We start from the raw sequence: 6,637 nt of genomic DNA, 5'->3' as shown, positions 1-6,637 counted from the left end.
CTACCTCTTGCCACCTGGCAGTCCACGATAAAGACTGTCCAGTAGAGTACGGGCACAGGGTGGAAAGGATTATGCCTCCTATATCTGGCACTGCCATCCTGATCTTCCTCAACCTGAGCACACATACTGGACACTAATGAAGAAATAAAGAGTTCTTTACAGGAGGATGTAGACAATTTTCCCAAAGTCAAATGGCATAGAGAGAGGGAGGATTTATGGAGAAAATAGTCTGGTGCTGGTCCTCTGGTCCAGTTACTTCTGCCCTCATTGGACTGACCCACGTGGTCATTGCCTCATTCCTGACTCCCAGCTCTCTCTCTGAGTTCCCTCAGGCCTCGCTATTGACCCACTTCCCCATCAGTCTACTTTCTTCTCCCTAAAGAAAGAATCAGTTCCCCATGCCTTCGTTTGTTCCTATGTCTGGGCAAGTTCCAGGCATCCTCTAAATGTTGTATTTTCTCCTCCCCCTAGTTTACGCTGTCCCAAAGTGGGAAAAGTTGGGCTCTGATCCATGCTTGGGGAGATGCAGTGGTCGGCTTCTGTTCCAGGCTGTGGTTGACATTCTTCACGTATAAAATGTGGTTAATAGTGGTCCTCTTTCCAGGATGGTTATAAAGATTAAATAATGTAAGCGACATGTAATGATTCCTATTATTACCATTTTCTGAACTATCTATCACAGCAAGTTACTAAAAGTCCAAATAAAAGTGGTTTGGTCTCTAAGTTTATTACCCAGGTAAACCAGAGGAAGCCTAGGACTAGGTCAGCAACTCAACAACGCCATCAAGCATCCAGGTTCTTTCAGTCCCTCCACTCTACTGTCCTTAGCACTAGGCCTTTGGTTGTCACTCTTATGACCTCATAACTACAAGATAGCTCCCATGACTCTAAGCAGCCAATAGGAAGCCGAGGCTTTCTCCACATGAGGCTCTGCCTTTCCCAGCAGTCCTCCAGGAAACCTGCCTTTAGAACTTACTGGCCAGAAAATGGGTTTGATGCTTCTCCTCAGCTGCACCGAAGGCTGGGAAAGATTATCTGGAGACAGGAGTGGGTAATCACAGTTGGCATAGAACTACTGATTCATTCTCTTGAGCTGCCAAAACAGAAGAGGACAAAGGGGAGAATAGTTGTTGGGCAAGTAGTGAACAGAGGCTGCTATACCCATTGTATTGAGAACATTGAGTAAGATAATGCACATAAAGGACAGAGCATACTGCTGGATATTAGGTATGCTGTCAGAACATGTGGGCTGTGATTTTATTATTATTCGACATTGTATTGCTTTAAAGCTATATAAATTGTTTTTAACATGTTTACTATTATTTCCTCATAATGGATTCCCAGAAGTGGAATTTATTAGGTCAAAAGTTATAAACTCCTGCCCCCAAAATGCTTGAATTTAATCATGAGGAAATAGTAGACAAATTTAAATTGAGGGATATTCTACTAACCAACTGCCAATTTTTTTTTAAAATGTCATTTCATGAAAGACAAAGAAAGGCTGAAAAACAGATACAGACTAAAGAGACAGAGCAAGTAAAGGCACTGAGGGATGCTGCAGTTGATCTTGGATCAGGAAAAAATATTATAAAGAATATTGGAGGCAATTGGCAAAAATCTGCATCTTGACTGTGTATTTGATAACAGTATTGTATTAAAGTTACACTTCTTTTTTTTTAAAATAAATTTTATTGGGGACTATTTGGGGAACAGCATGTTTCTCCAGGGCCCATCAGCCCCAAGTCGTTGTCCTTCAGTCTAGTTGTGGAGGGTGCAGCTCAGCTCCAAGTCCCGTTGCTGTTTTCGATATTTAGTTGCAGGGGGCACAGCCCTCCATCCCATGTGGGAATTGAACCGGCAACCTTGCTGAGACCTCTAACCAGCTGAGCCATCTGGCTGCCCCTAAAGTCACACTTCTTAATTTGATACTTACACTGTTGTTACATAAGAGAATATCCTCATTCTTAGGAAACACACGCTGAACTATTTAGGTAAAAGGATGGAATGGTATAATGTCTGCAACTTACTCTCAGATGCTCATCAATGGTGATAAAGATGACAATGATAATAATATTAACAACATTAAAATAAGATTGTAAATGACAACCTGTAAAATAAGATTGTAAAATAAGATAATAATGAACTAGTGAAACAATTGGTCAATTTAAATGACGAGTATGTAGAAATTCCTTCTCTGTAAATTTGAAAATTTTCAAAATAAAAAGTTAAATATAAAAAAATAGAAATTCCAAACATAATTTTGGGTTTTGTTAGTTCATGCCAATTTATAAACAATGTAGAAGAGACTCTTTAATTCCATCCTCGTTAACACTGAGCATTTTTTTCCTTTTTACAAGTTCACCAGGCTAAAAATAAGTTAAATTTTTAAAGTTTATTAGTTAGATGAATTGAATATTTTTCCATGATATGTCACTTCTTTTCATGTCAGTTTGTATCTTGTCCCACTTGTCTATTAAAGCCTTAAAGTTTTTCTTATTGATTTGTATTCATCCCTTAAATAATTTGCTACTGGTGTGTGGTATTTCTCTTTAGATAACTAATCTCCCTAAATACCTTGAACCATTTGGAGAAGGACAGAAATCAAACAGGTTTATAGAATCTTCAGAAATTTTGCGGGCATTCAGGGGGGATAATTCTTGTCAATCCCATAAGGAAACATGGGCACGTACCATAACTTTTCTCTTAGGTAAAAGTCCTTAGTTATAAACATAGTTAGTTTCCAATTCAAGACCAGAATGTCTAGCCCAAGATATTAATCAAAACTCCACCGTATCTTTCATTGCAAATCTTCCCCCAGCTGGGATGTGCTTCAGGCCGACAGCACACAGCAGCAAAGAAAGGGAAGGATGCGTGGTTTGTTTTCGTCTCCACTTTGTGCCACTTCTCTTTTCTTCTCACACCCCAGCTTGCTAGCCACTTTCTGACCTCTTTGGGGTTGGAGGAATGGCAAGGTGTGGGGACAAAGTCCCAGAGAGCAGTTTCCATGCTCTCAGCCTCATGTGGAAAGGTGCTGGCTCGGTTATTAGATGGCCATCAGTTGTAATCAGATGGCCATCCGCTGTGGTTGGGTGGCCATCAACTGTTACCAGTTAGCCATTAGCCACTAATATAACTGCCGTGGCTACACTGGCATGGGGGTTGGTTGGTTGGCAGAGAAGCAGACAGCAGATTGCTGATTGTGTGGATCCTGCTTCCTGTGTCTCCAAACCAGCCGCCAGAGAGAGTATAGTGGTCTGACTCCCCTAGCCATGGCTCTGTTAGTGTTCCTTTCTGGCCTCACTATATTCTGCGTTGTTATGCAGCGAGCAGGACCAGAGACCCTGCATTACACAACATATAAGGACACCCTCATAGAACTGATACTGTTGTAAACTGGCTTCCCACTTCCCGTGCCTGGCAAACAATCATAGCTAACTCTTTTCCTGGAGACTTCTTTTCTATAGGTCATTTCACTGGGTTCATATATCACTATTCCTGTTGCTCACTTGTGACTCATTTGCAATCCCCTCCAGTTTCCTGCTGCTAGGGTCCTCCGCTCTCTACATCAGTGATCCTGCTGGACAGGACTCCAAATGACACTTGGCTGGATCTCTCCCACGTGGCCCACATCTGATCCACTGAAAATACTCAGAAATTCCTTGGCCTGACAATTCTGGCCAACCTGACACAATGTCTACCTGGTGCCTCAGGCTGTTTTGTCATCCTTTGTCAGGAGTCAGGCAGCACCATTGCGTCTCCCAGCTGCAGGAAACTTGTCATTTCAAACTCTCTGAAAGGTTCTTAGAAGCCTGTATTAAAAGCCTCCCTCATTTATCCTTCTCCCCACAATCACAGGCAAAAATGGGAACTATTCTTGGCAAAATCCTGTCCAAGAAAATCTCTTCAAAAATTCTGTGGGGTCCGAGAATATGGAAGTGGTTCTCAGAGTGTTCTTGGTAGATTTTGCATATGGTGATCTGGTTTTGGAACATCATATTTCTGGTAATTGGTTATCCCAGTGAAACTTATATTTCAACATACTTACTCTAATTTTAGATATCCTGACATTTAGCCACATTTACAGAGACCATAGTTCAGGGCATTCTCTTCTCTAGATTAAGAGCTCTTGGAGACAGGAGTAGATTATTGGAAAATAGCTTCAGGCAAATAAAGTTGATGCTTTATTTTATTAGTAAATTTATTTCAATGTATAATATACATAGAGATGGGTACACAATAAATGTATAGCTTGATGACCTTTACAAAGCAAACACACCCATGTACAAACACCCAGATCAAGAAGGAGAACATTACCAGCTTCCAGAAGCCCCAATCATATTCTTCTCCAATGAGTGCTTCCCAAGGTAACTAATAATCCTGACTATTCACACCACAGATCAGTTTTATTTGCTTTGAAGTCTGTACAAGTGAAATGTTTGTGAGATTCATGCATTCTGTTGCCTGAAGTTGGAGACCATTCATTCTCATTACTGTATGCATGGTGTGAATATACCTGGACAGTTAATATTTGATCAGTGAATCTCTTCCCTTAAGGGTAGTTCAAAGGTTGACTGTAGCCTCGCCAGACCTTCTCTGATTTCAACCAGAATTCACAAGAGGATTCTTAAGTCACCCTAATGACTTGCATTGGGTGTCAGAACCAAGTAGTTGAATTCTTCGTGATTTAAAACTATGTACAAGGTTAGGCTCTTTCAGGGAAAGTTTATTATTCCTCCCCATTCTTTATATTCTATTCCATCAATCTGCTCTCTTCATTTGGCTGACTTAAAATCGTAAATGGAAAAGAAAACCCACATTTTCTAAGAAACATATTGCGTAAATTATGGCAATAGTTGTATGAGTTTCTATTGCCTCAGGAATTATGATAAGAAGTTTTAGCACATAGGCCCCAAGAAAAATTGCAACAGGTCCATTCACAATCACAGTTGGATACCAAAAATACTTTTCTGAATATATCTTGCATTGTACTTTATAATTATGTAATAGAATCATTTCAATTAAAATGAAAGGCTTCAAAGAATGACAGATTTTTATCTGAGACTCAGATGACCTTTTAACTTATATTTAAATAAAAAGTCACATTTTAAAATTTTACAATGAAATTCAATAAGTATTTTGAAAACTTTTCAGAGTTTACGGATTGATATCCACATTACAGTTTAAAATCTTGGAGTTAAAGTATTATCTATGCTCTGAATAATAAATGAAAAGCACTAAAGGCTTGTGTTTTATGAAATTCTGCTTGACAAACATTAAAATATTATTAGAACATTATTTTAAATGAGAAAAATATTTTCATTCAGACAGAGGTATATGTATAACTTCATTCATTTATTCACTCATTCAACAAAATATTTATTGAGTACCTGCTATGTATCAGGCATTATACTAGGCTATAGACCTGTCACATGAATAATGTGAATATTGCCACTGTCCCCAGGAGACTATAGTTTAGTGTAGTTGAGAGACAGATAATTTCTAGACAGGCTAATCACTGCTTCTGCATGTGCTGTAGGATTCTGTATGTGCTATAGAAGCACATGAAAGGCACCAAATCAATCTTTGGGAGGTCGTGGAATCTTTTCCCCAAGGAAGTGATGCCTAAGGTGGGTAAGAAGGTAGCCAGGTACAGGGTAGAAAGGGAGAGTGGTTTAAACATTTGCAAAGGCTGAAGCAACTGGATGCCATTCACTGACATAGGGCCTGTAGTACAGGGATTGGGTTGGAAAAGGAGAAGGGGACATAATTAAATGAGCTGGCAACATGAAAATGAATACTCAAGAAGCCCCAAAAGAAGACAACATAGTGGAACTCTCTTTGCCACATCTACTGCGAGGATGAAGACCATTCTTAGAAATCAGACTGTGGACATTCCAGAAAATGTGGACATCACTCTGAAGGGACGCACAGTTATCGTGAAGGGCCCCAGAGGCACCCTGTGGAGGGACTTCAATCTCATCAATGTAGAACTCAGTCTCCTTGGAAAAAAAGAAGAAGCTCTGGTTGACAAATCGTGGGGAAAAAGAAAGGAACGGTTATTGTTCACACTCTCTGTAGTCATGGACAGAACATGAGCAAGGGGGTTGCACTGGGCTTCTGTTACAAGATGAGGTCTCTGTGTGCTCACCTCCCCATCAAAGAGATTATTCAGGAGAATGGATCTCTTGTTTAAATCCAAAATTTCTTGGGTTGAAAAATGTATCTGCAGGGTTTGAATGAGATCAGTATCTCAAGCCCAGAAAGATGAGTTTCTTGAAGGAAATGACATTGAAATTGTATAAAATTCAGCTACTTTGATTCAACAAGCCACAACAGTTAAAAACAAGGATATCAGAAAAATTTTGGATGGCATTTATGTTTCCGAAAACAAAAGAACAGTTCATCAGACTGATGAATAAGATCCAAGTTGTCCAGCTACAGAAACAATAAGATGTCAGATGATTCCTCAGACTTATTTGTGATATTGTAAAGATGCAATAAAAGCCATGTGTTGATTTTGGGGTGGGTGGGAGAAGACCTCATAGTAGAATGGAAAGGGGTTAAGAGTCAGGCTGACTTGGATTCAAGTCCATTTGATAGATATGTGAAGTTGAAAAAAATCCTTTAACTTTTCAAA

At 39.6% G+C, this 6,637-nt stretch overlaps 1 pseudogene; it reads left to right on the top strand.

The window, feature by feature from the left end:
- The first annotated feature begins 5,838 nt into the window (after positions 1 to 5,838).
- Positions 5,839 to 6,419, top strand: LOC148754998 (large ribosomal subunit protein uL6 pseudogene; annotated as a pseudogene).
- The last annotated feature ends 218 nt before the right edge of the window (positions 6,420 to 6,637 follow it).

Source organism: Rhinolophus sinicus, chromosome 16 (assembly GCF_057876585.1).
Source record: "Rhinolophus sinicus isolate RSI-liver-muscle chromosome 16, RSI-T2T, whole genome shotgun sequence".
Classification (NCBI taxonomy): Eukaryota; Metazoa; Chordata; class Mammalia; order Chiroptera; family Rhinolophidae; genus Rhinolophus; species Rhinolophus sinicus.
This window is presented reverse-complemented; position numbering and strand designations above follow the sequence as displayed.